Raw genomic sequence first — 25,322 nt, 5'->3', positions numbered from 1 at the left:
AAAAATCAGAGAGAAGAAATCATCATGTTTTACGATACGGAGCCGCCGCCAAGCCCTAATCTCTCTCGGGAGGGCTGATCTGGAGTCCATTCGGGGCTCCAGAGAGGGGGATTCATCGTCGTCGTCATCATCAACCATCCTCCATCACCAATTTCATGATGCTCACCGCCGTGCGTGAGTAATTCCATCGTAGTCTTGCTGGACGGTGATGGGTTGGATGAGATTTATCATGTAATCGAGTTAGCTTTGTTAGGGTTTGATCCCTAGTATCCACTATGTTTTGAGATTGATGTTGCTATGACTTTGCTATGCTTAATGATTGTCACTAGGGCCCGAGTGCCATGATTTCAAATCTGAACCTATTATGTTTTCATGAATATATGTGTGTTCTTGATCCTGTCTTGCAAGTCTATAGTCACCTACTATGTGTTATAATCCGGAAACCCCGAAGTGACAATAATCGGGACCACTCCTGGTGATGACCATAGTTTGAGGAGTTCATGTATTCACTATGTGCTAATGATTTGTTCCGGTTCTCTATTAAAAGGAGACCTTAATATCCCTTAGTTTCCAATAGGACCCCGCTGCCACGGGACGGTAGGACAAAAGATGGCATGCAAGTTCTTTTCCATAAGCATGTATGACTATATACAGAATACATGCCTACATTACATTGATGAATTGGAGCTAATTCTGTGTCACCCTATGTTATGACTGTTACATGACGAACCGCATCCGGCATAATTATCCATCACTAATCCGGTTCCTACGAGTTTTCCATATACTGGTTCTCGCTTATTTACTTTTCCGTTGCTACTGTTACAATCACTACAAAATACCAAAAACATTACTTTTATTGTCTTTACTTTTGTTACCGTTACCACCACTATCATATTACCTTGCTACTAAACACTTTGCTGCAGATACTAAGTTTCTAGGTGTGGTTGAATTGACAACTCAGCTGCTAATACTTGAGAATATTCTTTGGCTCCCCTTGTGTCGAATCAATAAATTTGGGTTGAATACTCTACCCTCGATAATTGTTGTGATCCCCTATACTTGTGGGTTATCAGCTCTCTTGGCCTTCCTGGCTTTCTTCGCAGCCTCATGGTCATATTTAGCCTTCCAGAACTTATCATCAGCCTATGAACATCAACAAAGGTTTAAGTACAGACAAAACATCAAGGATGAAAGTAATTTACTCAACTTGGCGGCTTACCGCTGGAGCCTGGTTAGTCTTGCATAAAGGACTCAGGCCCACTTTGCCATAGTCTGCTAAGCTCTCGTTCAAGAGCGACTTGGTCATATCGTTGATGACATCTTCAGGTAAATCATCAGGGGTGTGCCGCAGAGGGTCATTCTTCGCGCCCGTATAGGTGCACATCAAGCCGCAGTGGCGGCTCAATGGAATAACCCGCCAGGCGAGCCAAACCCGGACTAAGTCGATACCATTTAGCCCATTCCCCAAAAGAGCCTTGATTTTGGCCATGGTGGGGGTAAGTGTCTGGCGTTCGGCGGCTGTAATCTTGTCAGGAAGCGGGTGATTGGACTCAAGACGTAGAGCACGAAAGTCGGGCAGAGGATTCTCATCATTCGGAGAAGTGTCTTGGCAATAGAACCATGTCTGTTCCAATCTTTGGGTGACTTGGTGGATTGGCATAAGGAAAAATGACGTCCCTTCGATGTTGGATGGAGACCCCGCCAAGTTCCAAGCTAGGTCCGTTGGCACATTCGTTCTGGCGGTTCAAGTAGAATAACTCTCTGAAGAGTAGTAGGTTGGGTTCTTCTCCAAGATATACCTCACTGAACACTTGGAAATTGCAAATATTAGACACGGAATTGGGTCTGATGTCTTGAGGATGGAGGTCAAAGAAGTGCAGGTCGTCCCTGAAGAATTTTGAGCCAGGTGGGGAAAACCCCCGGTTCATATGGTCAGTGAAGACAATGACCTCCCCCTCTTTGGGTTGAGGAATTCCCTTCGTCGGATCAGGAGCACGATATGACATAATTTCCTTCTTCGGCAGATAGCCGGACTTCACAAAGTCATCAAGTGTACTGTCTGTGACGATGGATTTGACCCAATTGCATGAAGTGGGCTGTTTGGGCGGCATTGTGACATAAGCCTAAGAAAGAGTAAAAATTTCCGGTTCAAATTTAAGCCGGAGGGAAATATTACAGTGCATATTCAAGATGGCGGCTTATAAAGGGGCCTAATGGTATATGGCTAAATATGTCAAGTTATTTAAGCCGCCATAATTACCATGAGCAGTCAGATTATTTAAATCGCCATGAGAGGTTAAGGTTATCAATTGAGCATTGCAATTGTAAGCCAGTGATAAGAGTCGCCATGGCTATATGGATCTAACAAAGCGCAGTTTTGACTAAGTGTTGCACAAACAAGTTTCACAGGTTGTGACAATTATTTTGGATCAAATGATGTTCAAGAAAAGGAAATATTCTAGACCTAAAAGCTAGTACAGATGAGTTCGTGAGTCCTAATGAGGCCTCTTTACAGAAAAAAGGGGTCCGCTACTATCAAAAATGGACGCAAAACAACTATCACATAAGTTCTATATTTCTTTTGGACCAAAAGAGGTGGTGGTGGAGGAACTACGAAGAAACCGTGATGAACAGTGAAGAATACAAAGGAACTCGTGAACCCTAATGAGGATCTGAGGTGCGGAAAAGCGAAGACTTACAGCTGCAGATCTACTACGGAGGGGCGCCGCCATTCTTTGGATTGACTCAGGTTGATGCAGCGGCCGAGGTCGAGAAAGACGAGGTGCTCTGCAGCGCGGTGGAGCTCGAGTGGCAGTAGGGTTGCGGGAGGAAGAAGACGAAGGAAAGGGGAGAATGAGGAAGACCTGGCCGTGTCTATTTATAAGGGAAGACTGATAAGTAGGCGCAAAAACTGAGGAGGCCAAAAAAATGATTATCCAGCTACTAAGACGCCTCGATTCTCGGGATGGTCATTAAGATAAGGATCCGTCGAGATATATTGGACAAAGCATAAATTAATGGCAGATGACGTCATGGCGGGTTACCTTAAATCCAGAGGATGATGTCACGGCGGGTTATAAAATTTCTATACAAGACAAGAGCAGAAGATTTTTCTAAGTATTAAAGATTGACATGAACTAGTTCAAATCAATATGGGGCCTAATGTTGGGGATATAACTATTAGGTGTGACCCGCCTAGGAGGGGCCGGGTTACACCTATGGCGAGTCAAGACATGAAGCCTGGAACAACACTTGAAGATGACGGTTCAGTTAAGGTCCTAATCCCAAATGTGATTCAAGGCCTGTAGAGATAAACTGCCATATGTATGTAACTTGTATTGTAAGGTGATGCCTACTACACAACCTTCTTCTTGTAGACGTTGTTGGGCCTCCAAGTGCAGAGGTTTGTAGGACAGTAGCAAATTTCCCTCAAGTGGATGAGCTAAGGTTTATCAGTCCGTGGGAGGCGTAGGATGAAGATGGTCTCTCTCAAGAAACCCTGCAACCAAATAACAAAGAGTCTCTTGTGTCCCCAACACACCCAATACAATGATAAATTGTATAGGTGCACTAGTTCGGCGAAGAGATGGTGATACAAGTGCAATATGGATGGTAGATATAGGTATTTGTAATCTGAAAATATAAAAACAGCAAGGTAACAAGTGGTAAAAGTGAGCATAAACGGTATTGCAATGCTACGAAACAAGGCCTAAGGTTCATACTGTTGGGGAACGTAGTAATTTCAAAAAAAATCCTACGCACACGCAAGATCATGGTGATGGCATAGCAACGAGAGGGGAGAGTGTTGTCCACGTACCCTCGTAGACCGTAAGCGGAAGTGTTATGACAACGCGGTTGATGTAGTTGTACGTCTTCACGATCCGACCGATCCAAGTACCGAACGTACGGCACCTCCGAGTTCAGCACACGTTCAGCTCGATGACGTTCCCCGGGCTCCAATCCAGCAAAGCGTCGGGGATGAGTTCCGTCAGCACGACGGCATGGTGACGATGATGATGTTCTATCGGCGCAGGGCTTCGCCTAAACTCCGCGACGATATGACCGAGGTGAAATATGGTGGAGGGGGGCACCGCACACGGCTAAGGAACGATCCGTAGATCAACTTGTGTCTCATGGGGTGCCCCCCTGCCCCCATATATAAAGGAGCAAAAGAGGAGGAGGCCGGCCCTAGGAGGAGGGCGCGCCAAGGGGAGTCCTACTCCCACCGGGAGTAGGACTCCTTCTTTCCTAGTCCAACTAGGAGAAGGGGGGAAAGGAGGGAAGTGGAGAAGGAAGGGAGAGGGGGGCCGCGCCCCAAACCCTTTGTCCAATTCGGACTGGGCTTGGGAGGGGCGCGCGCCACCTCCTGGCTCCTTCCCACTAAGGCCCATTAAGGCCCAATACTCTTCCTCGTATTCCCGTAACTCCCCGGTACTACGAAAAATACCCGAATCACTCGGAACCTTTCCGAACTCCGAATATAGTCGTCCAATATATCGATCTTTACGTCTCGACCATTTCGAGACTCCTCGTCATGTCTCCGATCTCATCCGGGACTCCGAACTCCTTAGATACATCAAAACTCATAAACTCATAATATAACTGTCATCGAAACCTTAAGCGTGCGGACCCTACGTGTTCGAGAACTATGTAGACATGACCTAGAACTATTCTTGGTCAATAACCAATAGCGGAACCTGGATGCTCATATTGGCTCCTACATATTCTACGAAGATCTTTATCGGTCAAACCGCATAACAACATACGTTGTTCCCTTTGTCATCGGTATGTTACTTGCCCGAGATTCGATCGTCGGTATCCAATACCTAGTTCAATCTCATTACCGGAAAGTCTCTTTACTCGTTACATAATACATCATCCCGCAACTAACTCATTAGTCACATTGCTTGCAAGGCTTATAGTGATGTGCATTACCGAGAGGGCCCAGAGATACCTCTCTGACAATCGGAGTGACAAAACCTAATCTCGAATTATGCCAACTCAACATGTACCTTTGGAGGCACCTGTAGAGCACCTTTATAATCACCCAGTTACGTTGTGATGTTTGGTAGCACACAAAGTGTTCCTCTGGTACACGGGAGTTGCATAATCTCATAGTCACAGGAACATGTATAAGTCATGAAGAAAGCAGTAGCAACATACTAAACAATAGTGTGCTAAGCTAACGGAATGGGTCAAGTCAATCACATCATTCTCCTAATGATGTGATCCCGTTAATCAAATGACAACTCTTTTGTCCATGTCTAGGAAACTTAACCATCTTTGATTAAGGAGCTAGTCAAGTAGAGGCATACTAGTGACACTATGTTTGTCTATGTATTCACACATGTATTATGTTTCCGGTAATACAATTCTAGCATGAATAATAAACATTTATCATGAAATAAGGAAATAAATAATAACTTTATTATTGCCTCTAGGGCATATTTCCTTCAGTCTCCCACTTGCACTAGAATCAATAATCTAGTTCACATCACCATGTGATTTAACACCAATATTCACATCTGTATGTGATTAATACCCATAGTTCACATCGTCATGTGATCAACGGCCAAAGGGTTTACTAGAGTCAATAATCTAGTTCACATGGCTATGTGATTAACACCCAAAGAGTACTAAGGTATGATCATGTTTTGCTCATGAGAGAAGTTTAGTCAACGGGTCTGTCACATTCAGAGCCGTATGTATTTTGCAAATATTCTATGTCCACAATGCTCTGCACGAAGCTACTCTAGCTAATTGCTCCCACTTTCAATATGTATCCAGATTGAGACTTAGAGTCATCTGGATCAGTGTCAAAACTTTCATCGACGTAACCCTTTACGACGAACCTTTTGTCACTTCCATAATCGAGAAACATATCCTTATACCACTAAGGATAATTTTGACCGCTGTCCAGTGATCTACTCCTAGATCACTATTGTACTCCCTTGAGAAACTCAGTGGTGGGGTATACAATAGATCTGGTACACAGCATGGCATGCTTTATAGAACCTATGGCTGAGGCATAGGGAATGACTTTCATTCTCTTTCTATCTTCTACCGTGGTCGGGCTTTGAGTCTTACTCAATTTCACACCTTGTAACACAGGAAAGAAATCTTTCTTTGACTGTTCCATTTTGAACTACTTCAAAATCTTGTCAAGGTATTTACTCATTGAAAAAGCTTATCAAGCGTCTTGATCTATCTCTATAGATATTGATGCTCAATATGTAAGCATCTTTACCGAGGTCCTTCTTCGAAAAAATCCTTTCAAATACTCCTTTATGCTTTACAGAATAATTCTACATTATTTCCGATCAACAATATGTCATTCACATATACTTATCAGAAATGTTGTATTGCTCCCACTCACTTTCTTGTAAATACAGGCTTCACCGCAAGTCTGTATAAAACTATATGCTTTGATCAACTTATCAAAGCGTATATTCCAACTCCGAGATGCTTGCACCAGTCCATAGATGGATTGCTGGAGCTTGCACATTTTGTTAGCACCTTTAGGATTGACAAAACCTTCTGGTTGCATCATATACAACTCTTCTTTAAGAAAACCATTAAGGAATGCAGTTTTGACATCCATTTGCTAGATTTCATAAAATGTGGCAATTGCTAACATGATTCGGACAGACTTTTAAGCATCAATACAAGTGAGAAAATCTCATTGTATTCAACATCTTGAACTTTGTCAAAAACCCTTTTCGACAAGTCTAGCTTTGTAGATAGTAACACTACTATTAGCATCTGTCTTCTTCTTGAAGATCCATTTATTCTTAATGACTCACCGATCATCGGGCAAGTCAACCAAAGTCCACACTTTTTTCTCATACATGGATCCTATCTCAGATTTCATGGCCTCAAACCATTTCGCGGAATCTGGGCTCATCATCGCTTCCTCATAGTTCGTAGGTTCATCATGGTCTAGTTACATGACTTCCAGAACAGGATTACCGTACCACTCTGGTGCGGATCTCACTCTGGTTTACCTACGAGATTCGGTAGTAACTTGATCTGAAGTTACATGATCATCATCATTAGCTTCCTCACTAATTGGTGTAGTAGTCACAGGAACATATTTCTGTGATGAACTACTTTCCAATAAGGGAGAAGGTACAATTACCTTATCAAGTTCTACTTTCCTCCCACTCACTTCTTTCGAGAGAAACTCCTTCTCTAGAAAGGATCCATTCTTAGCAATGAATGTTTTGCCTTTGGATTTGTGATAGAAGGAGTACCCAACAGTTTCCTTTGGGTATTCTATGAAGACGCACTTCTCCGATTTGGGTTTGAGCTTATCAGGTTGAAACTCTTTCACATAAGCATCACAACCCAAACTTTAAGGAATGACAGCTTAGGTTTACTGCTAAACCATAGTTCATACGGTGTCGTCTCAACGGATTTAGATGGTGCCCTTTTAAACGTGAATGCAGTTGTCTCTAATGCACAACCCCAAAATGATAATGGTAAATCAATAAGAGACATCATAGATCGCATCATATCCAATAAAGTGCGGTTACAACGTTCGCACACACCATAACGTTGTGGTGTTCCAGGTGGCGTGAGCTGTGAAACTATTCCACATTGTTTTAATTGAAGACCAAACTCGTAACTCAAATATTCGTCTCCGCGATCAGATCGCAGAAACTTTATTTTCTTGTTACGATGATTTTTCCACTTCACTCTGAAATTCTTTGAACCTTTCAACTAGTTCAGACTTATGTTTCATCAAGTAGATATACCCATATCTGCTCAAATCATCTTGTGAAGGTCAGAAAATAACGATACTTGCCACGAGCATCAACACTCATTGGATCGCATACATCGGTATGTATTATTTCCAATAAGTCAGTAGCTTGTTCCATTGTTCCGGAGAACGGAGTTTTAGTCATCTTGCCCAAAAGGCACGGTTCGCAAGCATCAAATGATTCATAACCAAGTGATTCCAAAAATCCATCTTTATGGAGTTTCTTCATGCGCTTTACACCGATATGACCCAAACGGCAGTGCCACAAATAGGTTGCACTATCATTATTAACTTTGCATCTTTTGGCCTCAATATTATGAATATGTGTATCACTATGATCGAGATCCAACAAACTATTCTCATTGGGTGTATGACCATCAAAGGTTTTATTCATTTAAACAGAACAACAATTATTCTCTGATTTTAAATGAATAACCGTATTGCAATAAACATGATCAAATCATATTCATGCTCAACGCAAACGCCAAATAACATTTATTTAGGTTCAACACTAATCCCGAAAGTATAGGGAGTGTGCGATGATGATCATATCAATCTTGGAACCACTTCCAACACTCATCGTCACTTCCCCTTCAACCAGTCTCTATTTATATAACTCCTGTTTCGAGTTACTAATCTTAGCAACTGAACAAGTATCAAATACTCAGGGGCTACTATAAACACTAGTAAGGCACACATCAATAACCTGTATATCAAATATACCCTTGTTCACTTCGCCATCCTTCTTATCCACCAAATATTCAGGGCATTTCCGCTTCCAGTGACCATTTCCTTTGCAGTGTAAGCACTCAGTTTCAGGCTTTGGTCCAGCTGTGAGCTACTTCGCGGGAGTGACAACTTGCTTGTCATTCTACTTGAAGTTCCATTTCTATCCCTTTGCCCTTTTCTTGAAACTAATGATCTTGTCAATCATCAACACTTGATGCTCTTTTCTGATTTCTACCTTCGTCGATTTCCACATCACGAAGAGCTCGGGAATCGTTTGTGTCATCCCTTGCATACTATAGTTCATCACAAAGTTCTACTAACTTAGTGATGGTGACTAGAGAACTCTATCAATCACTATCTTATCTGGAAGATTAACTCCCACTTGATTCAAGCGATTGTAGTACCGAGACAATCTGAGCACATGCTCACTAGTTGAGTGATTCTCCTCCATCTTTTAGCAATAGAACTTGTTGGAGACTTCATATCTCTCAACTCGGGTATTTGCTTGAAATATTAACTTCAATTCCTGGAACATCTCATATGGTCCATGACGTTCAAAACGTCTTTGAAGTCCCGATTCTAAGCCGTTAAGCATGGTGCACTAAACTATCAAGTAGTCATCATATTGAGCTAGCCAAACGTTCATAACGTCTGCATCTGCTCCTGCAATAGGTTTGTCACCTAGCGGTGCATCAAGGACATAATTCTTCTGCGCAGCAATGAGGATAAACCTCAGATCACGGATCCAATCCGCATCATTGCTACTAACATTTTTCAACACAATTTTCTCTAGGAACATATCAAAATAAACATATGAAAGCAACAATGCAAGCTATTGATCTACAACATAATTTGCAAAATACTACCAGGACTAAGTTCATGATAAATTTAAGTTCAATTAATCATATTACTTAAGAACTCCCACTTAGAAAGACATCCCTCTAATCCTCTAAGTGATCACGTGATCCAAATCAACTAAACCATAACCGATCATCACGTGAAATGGAGTAGCTTTCAATGGTGAACATCATTATGTTGATCATATCTACTATATGATTCACGCTCGACCTTTTGATCTCCGTGTTCCAAGGCCATATCTGCATATGCTAGGCTCGTCAAGTTTAACCTGAGTATTCTGCGTGTGCAAAACTGGCTTGCATCCATTGTAGATGGACGTAGAGCTTATCACACCTGATCATCACGTGGTGTCTGGGCACGACGAACTTTGGCAACGGTGCATACTCAGGGAGAACACTTCTTGATAATTAGTGAGAGATCATCTTATAATGCTACCGTCAAACAAAACAGAATAAGATGTATAACAGATAAACATCATATGCAATCAAAATATGTGACATGATATGGCCATGATCATCTTGCGCCTTTGATCTCCATCTCCAAAGTACTGTCATGATCTCTATCGTCATCGGCACGACACCATGATCTTCATCATCTTGATCTATATCAATGTGTCGTCACATGGTCGTCTCGCCAACTATTGCTCTTGCAACTATTGCTATCGCATAGCGATAAAGTAAAGCAATTATTTGGCACTTGCATCTTATGCAACAAAGAGACAACCATAGAGCTTCTGCCAGTTGCTGATAACTTCAACAAAACATGATCATCTCATACAACAACTTATATCTCATCACGTCTTGACCATATCACATCACAACATGCCCTACAAAAACAAGTTAGACGTCCTCTACTTTGTTGTTGCAAGTTTTACGTGGCTGCTACGGGCTGAGCAAGAACCGTTCTTACCTACGCATCAAAACCACAACGATAGTTCGTCAAGTTGGTGTTGTTTTAACCTTCTCAAGGACCGGTCATAGCCACACTCGGTTCAACTAAAGTTGGAGAAACTGACACCTGCTAGTCACCTGTGTGCAAAGCACGGCGGTAAAACCAGTCTCGCGTAAGCGTACGCGTAATGTCGGTCCGGGCCGCTTCATCCAACAATACCGCCAAACCAAAGTATGACATGCTGGTAAGCAGTATGACTTGTATCGCCCACAACTCACTTGTGTTCTACTCGTGCATATAACATCAACGCATAAAACCTAGGCTCGGATGCCACTGTTGGGGAACGTAGTAATTTCAAAAAAAATCCTACGCACACGCAAGATCATGGTGATGGCATAGCAACAAGAGGGGAGAGTGTTGTCCATGTACCCTCGTAGACCGTAAGCGGAAGCGTTATGACAACGCGGTTGATGTAGTCGTATGTCTTCACGATCCGACCGATCCAAGTACCGAACGTACGGCACCTCCGAGTTCAGCACACGTTCAGCTCGATGACGTTCCCCGGGCTCCAATCCAGCAAAGCGTCAGGGATGAGTTCCGTCAGCACGACGGCGTGGTGACGATGATGATGTTCTACCGGCGCAGGGCTTCGCCTAAACTCCGCGACGATATGACCGAGGTGGAATATGATGGAGGGGGGCACCGCACACGGCTAAGGAACGATCCGTAGATCAACTTGTGTCTCATGGGGTGCCCCCCTGCCCCCGTATATAAAGGAGCAAGGGAGGAGGAGGCCGGCCCTAGAAGGAGGGCGCGCCAAGGGGAGTCCTACTCCCACCGGGAGTAGGACTCCTTTCCTAGTCCAACTAGGAGAAGGGGGAAAGGAGGGAAGTCGAGAAGGAAGGGAGAGGGGGCCCGCGCCCCAAACCCTTTGTCCAATTCGGACTGGGCTTGGGAGGGGCGTGCGCCACCTCCTGGCTCCTTCCCACTAAGGCCCATTAAGGCCCAATACTCTTCCCTGTATTCCCATAACTCCCCGGTACTATGAAAAATACCTAAATCACTCGGAACCTTTCCGAACTCCGAATATAGTCGTCCAATATATCGATCTTTACGTCTCGACCATTTCGAGACTCCTCGTCATGTCCCCGTTCTCATCTGGGACTCCGAACTCCTTCGGTACATCAAAACTCATAAACTCATAATATAACTATCATCGAAACCTTAAGCGTGCGGACCCTACGGGTTCGAGAACTACGTAGACATGACCTAGAACTATTCTTGGTCAATAACCAATAGCGGAACCTGGATGCTAATATTGGCTCCTACATATTCTACGAAGATCTTTATCGGTCAAACCGCATAACAACATATGTTGTTCCCTTTGTCATTAGTATGTTACTTGCCCGAGATTCGATCGTCGGTATCCAATACCTAGTTCAATCTCGTTACCGGAAAGTCTCTTTACTCGTTACATAATGCATCATCCCACAACTAACTCATTAGTCACATTGCTTGCAAGGCTTATAGTGATGTGCATTACCGAGAGGGCCCAGAGATACCTCTCCGACAATCGGAGTGACAAAACCTAATCTCGAATTATGCCAACTCAACATGTACCTTTGGAGGCACCTGTAGAGCACCTTTATAATCACCCAGTTACGTTGTGATGTTTGGTAGCACACAAAGTGTTCCTCTGGTACACGGGAGTTGCATAATCTCATAGTCACAGGAACATGTATAAGTCATGAAGAAAGCAGTAGCAACATACTAAACAATAGTGTGCTAAGCTAAGGGAATGGGTCAAGTCAATCACATCATTCTCCTAATGATGTGATCCCGTTAATCAAATGACAACTCTTTTGTCCATGGCTAGGAAACTTAACCATCTTTGATTCACGAGCTAGTCAAGTAGAGGCATACTAGTGACACTATGTTTGTCTATGTATTCACACATGTATTATGTTTCCAGTTAATACAATTCTAGCATGAATAATAAACATTTATCATGAAATAAGGAAATAAATAATAACTTTATTATTGCCTCTAGGGCATATTTCCTTCACATACTTTCACTAGTGCAAGTTCTCTCAACAATAATAACATAATTGGATCACATAACTATCCCTCAACATGCAACAACGAGTCACTCCAAAGACACTAATAGCAGAGAACAAACGAAGAGATTATGGTAGGGTACGAAACCACCTCAAAGTTATCCTTTCTGTTCTATCCATTCAAGAGTCTGTAGTAAAATAACATGAAGCTATCCTTTCCGTTCAATATATCATAGAGTTCATACTATAATAACACCTTAATACACAAATCAACCAAAACCCTAATGTCACCTAGATACTCCATTGTCACCTCAAGTATCCGTGGGCATGATTATACAATGTGCATCACACAATCTCAGATTCATCTATTCAACCAACACAAAGTACTTCAAAGAGTGCCCCAAAGTTTCTACCAGAGAGTCAAGACGAAAACGTGTGCCAACCCCTATGCATAGATTCCCAAGATCACGGAACCCGCAAGTTGATCACCAAAACATACATCAAGTAGATTACGTGAATATCCCATTGTCACAATAGATAAGCGCGACAAGACATACATCAAGTGTTCTCAAATCCTTAAAGACTCAATCTGATAAGGCAATTTCAAAGGGAAAACTCAATCCATTACAAGAGAGTAGAGGGGGAGAAACATCATAAGATCCATCTATAATAGCAAAGCTCGCGATACATTAAGATCGTATCACCTCAAGAACACGAGAGAGAGAGAGAGAGAGAGATCAAACACATAGCTACTGGTACATACCCTCAGCCCCGAGGGTGAACTACTCCCTCCTCATCATGGAGAGCGCGGGTTGATGAAGATGGCCACCGGTGATGGGTTCCCCCTCTGGCAGGGTGCCGGAACAGGCTCCCGAGAGGTTTTTGGTGGCTACAGAGGATTGTGGCGGGGGAACTCCCGATCTATTGTGTTCCTCGATGTTTTTAGGGTATACGGAGATATATAGGTGAAAGAAGTCGGTCAGGGGAGCCACGAGGGGCCCACGAGGGTGGGGGCACGCCTAGGGGAGGTGGGCGCGCCTCCCTTCCTCATGGCCACCTCGAAGCTTCCCTTACGTTAACTCCAAGTCCCCTAGATTGCTTCCGTTCCAGAAATAACTTTCCCAAAGGTTTCATTCCATTTGGACTCCGTTTGATATTCCTTTTCTTCAAAACACTGAAATAGGCAAGAAAACAGCAATATGGGTTGGGCCTCCGGTTAATAGGTTAGTCCCAAAAATAATATAAAAGTGTATAATAAAGCCCATAATCATCCAAAACAGATAATATAATAGCATGAATGCTTCATAAATTATAGATACGTTGGAGACGTATCATAAGGCAAGAATAGAGAGAGATTGAGCCGGACACTGTTTATGAGCCGGTCGGGACTCTGTGAGCAGCTGGGCATAGACCTCTGTATATAAAGGGATGACACGACGGCGGTTCTGGGCAAGTAACACAAATCGAGAGCTAGGTCAAGTGGATTCACTCCCTGGTAATCGAGACATAAGCAATCCCACTCAAAACTGGATCGTAGGTTTTTGCCTTCACCGTAAGGGGTCAAACCAATATAAACCCTGTGTCCTTTGTCCCGATTAACCCCTTTAAGCTTCCTAGTTGCGATGTCTCCACAACTAAGTCCTTTCGCTAGGACATCTGACGTGACAATTCCACGACTGGTCCCGAGGCAACCACAAGCCTAGGCCCCCCCCCTAGGGCGCTCCCCATACCTTGTGGGCTTCTCAGGAACCCCCTGACTTGTTTTTGACTCCAAAAATTCTTATAAATATACAAACCTCCAAAAAGAAACCTAGATCGGAAGTTCCACCGCCGCAAGCCTCTGTAGCCACAAAAAACCTCTCGGGACCCCGTTCCGGCACCCTGCCGAAGGGGGAAATCATCACCGGAGGCCATCATCATCATCCCGGCGGCCACCATGATGAGGAGGGAGTAGTCCACCCTCAGGGTTGAGGGTATGTACTAGTAGCTATGTGTTTGATCTCTCTCTCTCTCTCTCTCTCTCTCTCTCTCTCTCTCTCGGGTTCTTGATTTGGCACGATCTTGATGTATCATGATCTTTGTTACTATAGTTGGATAATATGGTGTTTCTCCCCCTCTATCTTCTTGTTGAGTTTTACCTTTGAGCTTTCACTATTATCAGACTGAATACTTGTATGGATTTGAAAACACTTGATGTATGTTGTGGCACCCCGGCTCAGAGAAACCGGAACGCCTCGTATTCTAGCCTAGAGATCGAGATGAAGTCGTCTGGAATACGGCACTGCTTAGCATAGAACAAATCTACTCTTCATTACAATCTATATTGGTACAAGGGGTTACATCGGCACGGCGACACTACGCCTGCCACTATTGCTCTATGCAAGCAGCAGAACAACTCGAAGCAGTGGAACAACGACGACGGTGGTGAACTCCACTCCGCGGGGACTCTGACTGGAACGCTTATCCTAGCTCACAAACAAGGACTCCACTGCAAACAAGCTATCAAATCTGGCATGACCTGCAGACTGGCATAACACGCCAGGTCAATACATTGAATGTACTTGCAAGCTCACAATAACCAGAAGCATTCAAGGAAAACAACAGCATGGCAATTACAGGCTAAGCAGGAATTAACATGATATCATCAAAGCAACATGGCATGAACAACATGAACATGGTACAACTAGAACAATATGAGCATGGCATGAACATATGAATTTGATGATACTAGCATGCAACATGATGACACTATCATGCACCAACTTACTCTGCTCGGGGTTAACTCGTAACCCGCACATGCATCACTTACCAACATCGGACATCACACGATCATATTAGGATCCAATCAAGCTTGGTATAAACAATGTCGTATTCATCATTACATGACCACAAGGAGCTTGATCTTTACCCACGATTCTCGCACAATATCACAAATATCCAACAACTCGGTATCCTCGATACCACGGAGATCCTCTCACGATCACATAAAGATCAACCCAACTTCTTTCATCATCGAACTGGGGTCGTTTTTAAGCACACCATTATTATTACTATTAACCCATAGTTTGACCAATTACGAACTGGGCCCTTATCCGCGGGAGTGGCTATCGATAGATTTAACACACACACACACTCTGCAGAGGTAGCACACTTTACCCACACCATAGAACCCATGGCCTCGCACTCCAATTCGGGTGGACCAATAGCGTTCCGACACAACCGATCTACTGCGATGACACTCTCCCGGCCACTCCGACCAACTCCCCTTTGGGCTAAGTCATGGGTGGCCCCGTGCCTACCAAAGCCACCAACGGCCACCGTCATGGCAAAACAATAAACGGTCCCAAATGGGGACCCGCCGGCTATAAAAACTATGGGCACACAAGGTTTATGCCGTCCTACCCGGCCAAGGTAGCGCCTGCGCATAACATTCCCTCATTGGAGGCACCGGCGAGAGCCATGACAATAAACCCAGTTATGACCATCCCATACTAGCAAATTTGGTTGCACTTGTCAGCTCGATATGGTGGCACCATGACTCAGCCAACAGTTCTTCAAGTTCAATTAAGTCCGGTTAAAGTTGAATGCAATAAGCTGAGTCATATGAAAATAACATGATGCAACTACAATGCATGAACATGATATCAACATAAGCATGGTTGTGCAACATTACTTCCCAACATATCAACAACAGTAAATCATATATCTGACTAAGCATGGCATACTGACTATCATGATCATTACAAGTATACACTTCTCAGAAACATAGCGTGACCACTAGCATTAACAATAAATATCATGCAAGAACATATCAACAATGCTACCATGCAGGCATTTAATCACTGGATGCAAATGGAACATGCATAACAACGACACTCGGAATAGACGACAGTCATGCATCGAAGACCATCACTGACATCAACATGTACTAATAGCAAGTATAAGCATATGAGAGGAATACTAGCAGGTAGAACATGACAACAGAGTGCAAGACAGCATAGCACGAGAGTGAACATGGAACTCTAAGCATCACCGAAACAACGATAACCAAGTTTTAAACAGACAAACATTTATTAAATTTTCAAGTTGAAAACCATGGCTACTGAATAATTATCATGCAAGTGGGTATTGTGGCTTGCCTTGGGATGAAGAAGGCGCCGGGGAGGAGTGCGGTGAAGCGCGGAAAGATTCGCTGGAAACAGTCTTCTCCCAAAGGGGTTATTTACGTGCAAGGGCAAAATGCTCATTTTCAATGTGGTACCTGAAGGAAATATGCCCTAGAGGCAATAATAAAGTTATTATTTATTTCCTTATATCATGATAAATGTTTATTATTCATGCTAGAATTGTATTAACCGGAAACATAATACATGTGTGAATACATAGACAAACATAGTGTCACTTGTATGCCTCTACTGGACTATCTCGTTTATCAAAGATGGTTATGTTTCCTAACCATGGACAAAAGAGTTGTCATTTGATTAACGGGATCACATTATTAGGAGAATGATGTGATTGACATGACCCATTCCGTTAGCCTAGCACTTGATCGTTTAGTATGTTGTTATTGCTTTCTTCATGACTTATACATGTTCCTGTAACTATGAGATTATGCAACTCCCGTTTGCCGGAGGAACACTTTGGGTGCTACCAAACGTCACAACGTAACTGGGTGATTATAAAGGAGTATTACAGGTGTCTCCAAAGGTACATGTTGGGTTGGCGTATTTCGAGATTAGGTTTTGTCACTCCGATTGTCGGAGAGGTATCTCTGGGCCCTCTCAGTAATGCACATCACTATAAGCCTTGCAAGCAATGTAGCTAATGAGTTAGTTACGGAATGATGCATTACGTAACGAGTAAAGAGACTTGCCGGTAACGAGATTGAACTAGGTATTGGATACCGACGATCGAATCTCGCGCAAGTAACATACCGATGACAAAGGGAACAAAGTATGTTGTTATGCGGTTTGACCGATAAAGATCTTCGTAGAATATGTAGGAGCCAATATGGGCATCCAGGTTCCACTGTTGGTTATTGACCAAGAATAGTTCTAGGTCATGTCTACATAGTTCTCGAACTCGTAGGGTCCGCACGCTTAATGTTTCGATGACAATTATATTATGAGTTTATGAATTTTGATGTACCGAAGGAGTTCAGAGTCCCGGATGAGATCGGGGACATGACGAGGAGTCTCGAAATGGTCGAGATGTAAAGATCGATATATTGGACGACTATATTCGGAGTTCGGAAAGGTTCCGAGTGATTCGGGTATTTTTCGGAGTACCGGAGAGTTACGGGAATTCGTCTAGGAGTATATGGGCCTTATTGGGCCATACGGGAATAGAGGAGAGAGGCCAAAAGGAAGGAGGCATGCACCCCCCCCCCCTCTGGTGCGAATTGGACAAGGGACGCAGCCCCCCTTTCCTTCTTCCTCTCCCCCTCTTTCCCCTTCTCCTACTCCAACAAGGGAGGTGGAATCCTACTAGGACTAGGGAGTCCTAGTAGGACTCCACACTTGGCGCGCCCCCTCCAAGGGCCGGCCTCCTCCCCCCTTGCTCCTTTATATACGGGGGCAGGGGGACACCCCATAACACACAAGTTGATCTTCGTGATCGTTCCTTAGCCGTGTGCGGTGCCCCCCTCCACAGTATTCCACCTCGGTCATATCGTCGCGGAGTTTAGGCGAAGCCCTGCGCCGGTAGAACATCATCATCGTCACCACGCCGTCGTGCTGACGGAACTCATCCCCGACACTTTGCTGGATCAGAGTCCGGGGATCGTCATCGAGCTGAACGTATGCTGAACTCGGAGGTGCCGTACGTTCGGTACTTGGATCAGTCGTATCGTGAAGACGTATGACTACATCAACCGCGTTGTCATAACGCTTCCGCTTACGGTCTACGAGGGTACGTGGACATTACTCTCTCCTCTCGTTGCTATGCATCACCATGATCTTGCGTGTGCGTAGGAATTTTTTTTGAAATTACTACGTTCCCCAACAATGGCATCAGAGCCAGGTTTTATGCGTAGATGTCATATGCACGAGTAGAACACAAGTGAGTTGTGGGCGATACAAGTCATACTGCTTACCAGCATGTCATACTTTGGCTCAGCGGTATTGTGAGATGAAGCGGCCCGGACCGACATTACGCGTACGCTTACACGAGGCTGGTTTCACCGTTACGAGCACTCGTGCTTAAAGGTGATTGGCGGGTGTCTGTCTCTCTCACTTTAGCTGAATCGAGTGTGGCTACGCCCAGTCCTTGCAAAGGTTAAAACAGCATTAACTTGACGAACTATCGTTGTGGTTTTGATGCGTAGGTAAGAACGATTCTTGCTAAGCCCGTAGCAGCCACGTAAAATTTGCAACAACAAAGTAGAGGACGTCTAACTTGTTTTGCAGGGCATGTTGTGATGTGATATGGTCAAGCCGTGATGCTATATTTTATTGTATGAGATGATCATGTTTTGTAACCGAAGTTATCGGCAACTGGCAGGAGCCATATGGTTGTCGCTTTATTGTATGAAATGCAAACGCCCTGTAATTGCTTTACTTTATCACTAAGCGGTAGCGATAGTCGTAGAAGCAATAGATGGCGTAACAACAACGATGCTACGATGGAGATCAAGGTGTCGCGCCGGTGACGATGGTGATCACGACGGTGCTTCGCAGATGGAGATCACAAGCACAAGATGATGATGGTCATATCATATCACTTATATTGATTGCATGTGATGTTTATCCTTTATGCATCTTATCTTGCTTTGATTGACAGTAGCATTTTAAGATGATCTCTCACTAAAATTATCAAGAAGTGTTCTCCCTGAGTATGCACCGTTGTGGAAGTTCTTCGTGCTGAGACACCACGTGATGATCGGGTGTGATAGGCTCTACGTTCAAATACAGCGGGTGCAAAACAGTTGCGCATGCGGAATACTCAGGTTAAACTTGACGAGCCTAGCATAAAACAGATATGGCCTCGGAACACGGAGACCGAAAGGTCGAGCATGAATCATATAGTAGATATGATCAACATATTGATGTTCACCGTTGAAACTACTCCATCTCACGTGATGATCGGACATGGTGTAGTTGATATGGATCACGTAATCACTTAGAGGATTAGAGGGATGTCTATCTAAGTGGGAGTTCTTAAGTAATATGATTAATTGAACTTAAATTTATCATGAACTTAGTCCTCGTAGTATTTTGCAAATTATGTTGTAGATCAATAGCTTGCATTGTTGCTTTCATATGTTTATTTTGATATGTTCCTAGAGAAAATTGTGTTGAAATATATTGGTAGCAATGATGCGGATTGGATCCATGATCTGAGGTTTATCCTCATTGCTGCACAGAAGAATTATGTCCTTAATGCACCGCTAGGTGACAGACCTATTGCAGGAGCAGATGCAGACGTTATGAATGTGTGGCTAGATCAATATGATGACTACTTGATAGTTTAGTGCACCATGTTTAACGGCTTAGAATCGGGACTTCAAAGACGTTTTGAACATCATGGACCATATGAGATGTTCCAGGAGTTGAAGTTAATATTTCAAGCAAATACCCGAGTTGAGAGATATGAAGTCTCCAACAAGTTCTATGGCTAAAAGATGGAGGAGAATCGCTCAACTAGTGAGCATGTGCTCAGATTGTCTGGGTACTACAATCGCTTGAATCAAGTGGGAGTTAATCTTCCAGATAAGATAGTGATTGACAGAGTTCTCTAGTCACCATCACCAAGTTAGTAGAACTTTGTGATGAACTACAGTGTGCAAGGGATGACGAAAACGATTCCCGAGCTCTTCGTGCTGTTGAAATCGACGAAGGTATAAATCAAGAAAGAGCATCAAGTGTTGATGGTTGACAAGATCACAAGTTTCAAGAAAAGGGCAAAGGGAAAGAAAGGGAAACTTCAAGTAGAATGACAAGCAAGTTGTCACTCCCGCGAAGAAGCCCAAAGCTGGACGAAAGCCTGAAACTGAATGATTATACTGCAAAGGAAATGGTCACTGGAAGTGGAAATGCCCTGAATATTTGGTGGATAAGAAGGATGGCAAAGTGAACAAGGGTATATTTGATATACAGGTTATTGATGTGTACTTACTAGTGTTTATAGTAGCCCCTGAGTATTTGATACTTGTTCGGTTGCTAAATATTAGTAACTCGAAACAGGAGTTACAGAATAAATAGAGACTAGTTGAGGGTGAAATGACGATGTGTGTTGGAAGTGGTTCCAAGATTGATATGATCATCATCGCACACTCCCTATACTTTCGGGATTAGTGTTAAACCTAAATAAATGTTATTTGGCGTTTGCGTTGAGCATGAATATGATTTGATCATGTTTATTGCGATACGGTTATTCATTTAAAGTCAAAGAATAATTGTTGTTCTATTTACATGAATAAAACCTTCGATGGTCATACACCCAATGAAAATAGTTTGTCGGATCTCGATCGTAGTAATACACATATTCATAATATTGATGCCAAAAGATGCAAAGTTGATAATGATAGTGCAACTTATTTGTGGCACTGCCATTTGGGTCATATCGGTGTAAAGCGCATGAAGAAACTCCATAAAGATGGATTTTCAGAATCAGTTGGTTATGAATCATTTGATGCTTGTGAACTATGCCTTTTGGGAAAGATGACTAAAACTCCGTTCTCTGGAACAATGGAACGAGCTACTGACTTATTGGAAATAATACATACCGATGTATGCGATCTGATGAGTGTTAAGGCTCGTGGCAAGTATCGTTATTTTCTAACCTTCACAGATGATTTGAGCAGATATGGGTATATCTACTTAATGAAACATAAGTCTGAAATAGTTGAAAAGTTCAAAGAATTTCAGAGTGAAGTGGAAAAATCATCGTAACAAGAAAAATAAAGTTTCTACGATCTGATCGTGGAGACGAATATTTGAGTTATGAGTTTGGTCTTCATTTGAAACAATGTGAAATAGTTTCGCAACTCACGCCATCTGGAACACCACAATGTAATGGTGTGTCCGAACGTCGTAATCGTACTTTACTAGATACGGCGCGATCTATGATGTCTCTTATCGGTTTACCACTATTGTTTTGGGGTTATGCATTAGAGACAGCTGCATTCACGTTTAATAGGGCAACATCTAAATCTGTTGAGACGACATCGTATGAACTATGGTTTAGCAGTAAACCTAAGCTATCGTTTCTTAAAACTTGGAGTTGCGATGCTTATATGAAAAAGGTTTTCAACCTGATAAGCTCGAACCCAAATCGGAGAAGTGCGTCTTCATAGAATACCCAAAGGTAACTATTGGGTACACCTTCTATCACAGATCCGAAGGCAAGTTATTCGTTGCTAAGATGGATCCTTTCTAGAGAAGAAGTTTCTCTCGAAAGAAGTGAGTGGGAGGAAAGTAGAACTTGATGAGGTAATTGTACCTTCTCCCATATTGGAAAGTAGTTCATCACAGAAATCAGTTCCAGTGATTCCTACACCAATTAGTGAGGAAGTTAATGATGATGATCATGAAACTTCAGATCAAGTTACTACCAAACCTCGTAGGTCTTCCAGAGTAAGATCCACACCAGAGTGGTACGGTAATCATGTTCTGGAAGTCATGTTACTAGACCATGATGAACCTACGAACTATGAGGAAGCGATGATGAGCCCAGATTCCACGAAATGGCTTGAGGCCATAAAATCTGAGATATGATCCATGTATGAGAACAAAGTATGGACTTTGATTGACTTGATCAATGATCAGCAAGCCATGTTAAATAAATGGATCTTCAAGAGGAAGATAGACACTGATAGTAGTGTTACTATCTACAAAGCTCGACTTGTTGCAAAAGGTTTTCGACAAGTTCAAGGTGTTGAATACGATGAGATTTTCTCACTCGTAACGATGCTTAAGTCTGTCCGAATCATATTAGCAATTGCCACATTTTATGAAATCTGGCAAATGGATGTCAAAACTGCATTCCTTAATGGATTTATTAAAGAAGAGTTGCATATGATGCAACCAGAAGGTTTTGTCAATCCTAAAGGTGCTAACAAAGTGTGCAAGCTCCAACGATCCATTTATGGACTGGTGCAAGCCTCTCGGAGTTGGAATATACTCTTTGATGAGTTGATCAAAGCATATGGTTTTATACAGACTTTTTGAGAAGCCTGTATTTACAAGAAAGTGAGTGGGAGCTCTGTAGCATTTCTAATATTATATGTGGATGACATATTGTTGATTGGAAATGATATAGAAATTCTAGATAGCATGAAAGGATACTTGAATAAGAGTTTTTCAAAACAAGACCTTGGTGAAGCTGCTTACACATTGAGCATCAAGATCTATATAGATAGATCAAGACGCTTGATAAGATTTTTCAATGAGTACATACCTTGATAAATTTTTGAAATAGTTCAAAATGGAACAGTCAAAGAAAGAGTTCTTGCCTGTGTTGCAAAGGTGTGAAATTGAGTAAGACTCAAAGCCCAACCATGGCAGAAGATAGAAAGAGAATGAAAAGTCATTCCCTATGCCTCAGTCATAGGTTCTATAAAGTATGCTATGCTGTGAACCAGACCTATTGTATACCTTGCTCTGTGTTTGGCAAAGGAATACAATTTTGATCTAATAGTAGATCACTAGACAGCGGTCAAAAATATCCTTAGTGAGGACCATGGAAATACTTCTCGATTATGGAGGTGATAAAAGAGCCCGTCGTAAAAAGTTACATCGGTGCAAGCTTTTACACCAATCCAGATGACTCTAAGTCTCAATCTGGATACATATTGAAAGTGGGAGCAATTATATAGAGTAGCTCCGTGCAAAGCATTGTAGACATAGAATATTTGCACAATACATACGACTCTGTAATATGACAGACTCGTTGACTAAACTTCTCTCACGAGCAAAACATGAGCATACCTTAGTACTCTTTGGGTGTTAGTCACATAGTGATGTGAACTAGATTATTGAATCTAGTAAACCCTTTGGGTGTTGATCACATGACGATGTGAACTGTGGGTATTAATCACATACAGATGTGAATATTGGTGTTAAATCACATCATGATGTGAACTAGATTATTGACTCTAGTGCAAGTGGGAGACTGAAGGAAATATGCCCTAGAGGCAATAATAAAGTTATTATTTATTTCCTTATATCATGATAAATGTTTATTATTCATGCTAGAATTGTATTAACCGGAAACATAATACATGTGTGAATACATAGACAAACATAGTGTCACTAGTATGCCTCTACTTGACTATCTCGTTTATCAAAGATGGTTATGTTTCCTAACCATGGACAAAAGAGTTGTCATTTGATTAACGGGATCACATCATTAGGAGAATGATGTGATTGACATGACCCATTCCGTTAGCCTAGCACTTGATCGTTTAGTATGTTGCTATTGCTTTCTTCATGACTTATACATGTTCCTGTAACTATGAGATTATGCAACTCCCGTTTGCCGGAGGAACACTTTGGGTGCTACCAAACATCACAACGTAACTGGGTGATTATAAAGAAGTATTACAGGTGTCTCCAAAGGTACATGTTGGGTTGGTGTATTTCGACATTAGGTTTTGTCACTCCGATTGTCGGAGAGGTATCTCTGGGCCCTCTCGGTAATGCACATCACTATAAGCCTTGCAAGCAATGTAGCTAATGAGTTAGTTACGGAATGATGCATTACGTAACGAGTAAAGAGACTTGCCAGTAACGAGATTGAACTAGGTATTGGATACCGACGATCGAATCTCGGGCAAGTAACATACCGATGACAAAGGGAACAAAGTATGTTGTTATGCGGTTTGACCGATAAAGATCTTCGTAGAATATGTAGGAGCCAATATGGGCATCCAGGTTCCGCTATTGGTTATTGACTAAGAATAGTTCTAGGTCATGTCTACATAGTTCTCGAACCCGTAGGGTCCGCACGCTTAAGGTTTCGATGACAATTATATTATGAGTTTATGAATTTTGATGTACCAAAGGAGTTCGGAGTCCCGGATGAGTTTGTGGACATGACGAGGAGTCTCTAAATGGTCGAGACGTAAAGATCGATATATTGGACGACTATATTCGGAGTTCGGAAAGGTTTCGAGTGATTCGGGTATTTTTCAGAGTACCGGAGAGTTACGGGAATTCGCCGGGGAGTATATGGGCCTTATTGGGCCATACGGGAATAGAGGAGAGAGGCCAAAAGGAAGGAGGCCTGCGCCCCCCCTCTGGTCCAAATTGGACAAGGGGTGCAGCCCCCCTTTCCTTCTTCCTCTCCCCCTCTTTCCCCTTCTCCTACTCCAACAAGGGAGGTGGAATCCTACTAGGACTAGGGAGTCCTAGTAGGACTGCACACTTGGCGCGCCCCCTCCTAGGGCCGGCCTCCTCCCCCTTGCTCCTTTATATACGGGGGCAGGGGGCACCCCATAACACACAAGTTGATCTTCGTGATCGTTCCTTAGCCGTGTGCGGTGCCCCCCTCCACCATATTCCACCTCGGTCATATTGTCGCGGAGTTTAGGCGAAGCCCTGCGCCGGTAGAACATCATCATCGTCACCACGCCGTCGTACTGACGGAACTCATCCCCGACACTTTGCTGGATCGGAGTCCGGGGATCGTCATCGAGCTGAACGTGTGCTGAACTCGGAGGTGCCATACGTTCGGTACTTGGATCAGTCGGATCGTCAAGACGTATGACTACATCAACCGCGTTGTCATAACGCTTCCGCTTACGGTCTACGAGGGTACGTGGACATTACTCTCTCCTCTCGTTGCTATGCATCACCATGATTTTGCGTGTGCGTAGGATTTTTTTTTGAAATTACTACGTTCCCCAACAGTGGCATCAGAGCCAGGTTTTATGCGTAGATGTCATATGCACGAGTAGAACACAAGTGAGTTGTGGGCGATACAAGTCATACTGCTGGGCATGGAACAGGCATGGATCTAGCGACGCATTTATGGAGAACCATGATGAGCGATCGATGCAGGGAGACGCAGGGCATCACGTGGGA

This window comes from Triticum dicoccoides, chromosome 6B, assembly GCF_002162155.2.
Source record: "Triticum dicoccoides isolate Atlit2015 ecotype Zavitan chromosome 6B, WEW_v2.0, whole genome shotgun sequence".
Lineage (NCBI taxonomy): Eukaryota > Viridiplantae > Streptophyta > Magnoliopsida > Poales > Poaceae > Triticum > Triticum dicoccoides.
The sequence above is the reverse complement of the archived record's forward strand: the minus strand, read 5'-3'. Positions refer to the sequence as shown.